Genomic DNA, 1,874 nt, shown 5'->3' with positions numbered 1-1,874 from the left:
AAAGACGTCTAAATAGTAAACCTACCACCAACAAGTCGAGTGGTCACCTGTGAACTCACCCTCTAGGGTGAACTATCCAGACAACGGATGATTTAATATTCATCGGGAACATGAAGTCATTTGGTCACCAAATATCACGTGGGCTCAACTGTTTTATCCCATCAGAGTCAGAATGAATGACAAGATTTGTCTTGTTACAGACATCCTCGTCCCATCGAAGACATCCCTCCCACGAGCTTTGTAAAGATGGCTAGATGACAAGTCCAACACGTTAAAACAATATTGTACGGGACCCTACTTATAAATACCTCCAGGAATGATGAAGATGGGGGACCCTTCAAGGACACTAAGTCTACACTCTCTCAACATTATTTTAGCCTTCAACCTCCAAACTCTCTTCACCATCATTCTCCATAACCTCCGACTCTCCGCCCCAACTAGGTGAACTGACTTCCTTAGCAACCAGTCTCCTTCCCTTTATATTCTTCTTTTGTTGAGCACTGTATCAACAAAATTACATAATTTATAAAGTAAAGGGAAATAAAATATTATAAAATTGAAAATCCGATCAAATTCGAACTTTAATATTGAACCTTAAACTTTATCTATACTTTAAAGTGTTAATTTTTTTTTCAAAACCATTTTTCAAGCTTAATATTGTTTAGACTCTTTTAAATATTGGGCAAGCCTTCTAACTTGAACGAGTAGTCTAACCCGTGTGCATATCTAACTCCCTATAATACACTTTATTATAAATATTTTTTTTTCAAATTTATATTTAAAGAATTATATTTCATATCTCATATTAAAATTGAAATATATGCCTAAAAATAAAAATTAATACAATCATTTAAAATTTTCCTTAAAAATTAGCATAACAATTATTAAATTTCGTTTGATCTAGTGTTTGTCTTCTCCTATTCACCTAATTAATAAATACTACAATAAATATTTAAGTAATCTTTGGCCTAAAATGCTAGTTTTGGTTTCCTATTTTTAACGTTTCTTCCCGTTGTCTTTATTGTTTATCCTTAGTTCTTGACGTTTATCACTTTGCACTCATTACACTGAAAAAGTGCAGCCATGTGTGTGAGAAAAGAAATATTAAAATTATATAGATAAATTATATTAATAGTAATTTAATTATTAGTTTTTTTCGGTAACTCAATTATTCAATTTCGTTTTTTTTCATTAGTTGGCTTATGATGATAGCTTTTAATTTGGAATAGTAGTAACTTTAACTCTCAACATTTATAAATTGTGTCAATTTAGTATTGATTCTAAAAAATTAACCCCCAACATTTATACATTGTGTAATTTTATCTCTTTCTTTTTTCTACTTTTCTTTGTGACACAGTGGGTTAATTTTAAAAGAATGAGAAAAGATGGAAAATATTATCTTAAATTTTTGGGTGTTTTCATTTTTTTTGTATATTTTCAATCAAATTTAACTGATAAACTGCAAAGTTTCCACTATTAGTCAGCTGGTGTCAAAAAAGCTAAAATTAAATAGTTAGAAGACCAAAAAAGAAATTTACTAATAGTTGGGTGACTAATAGTGTTATTTATCAAAATTATATTTATAAAAATTTTATATTATAATTGTGTCATATGTAGAATGGTGAAGTATTTATGATCAAACTCATGTTCAATACATTTTTATTTTTAGTTGTTTTATTTACATCTTTGATATAAAAATAGTAAATGACAAAAATATTGTCGTATTAATTTATTATTTTATTAAAAAATAGTTTTTAAGTAATTTTTCGAACCAAGTTAATATTAAGTTGACTTATGATACTAATTCAATCAAGCACATTATCTATCATATATATGGGCAACTATTTGATACAAAGCTTGTAGAGTATTTAGAT

Source organism: Gossypium hirsutum, chromosome D13 (genome assembly GCF_007990345.1).
Source record: "Gossypium hirsutum isolate 1008001.06 chromosome D13, Gossypium_hirsutum_v2.1, whole genome shotgun sequence".
In the NCBI taxonomy this organism is placed as follows: domain Eukaryota; kingdom Viridiplantae; phylum Streptophyta; class Magnoliopsida; order Malvales; family Malvaceae; genus Gossypium; species Gossypium hirsutum.
The sequence above is the reverse complement of the archived record's forward strand: the minus strand, read 5'-3'. Positions refer to the sequence as shown.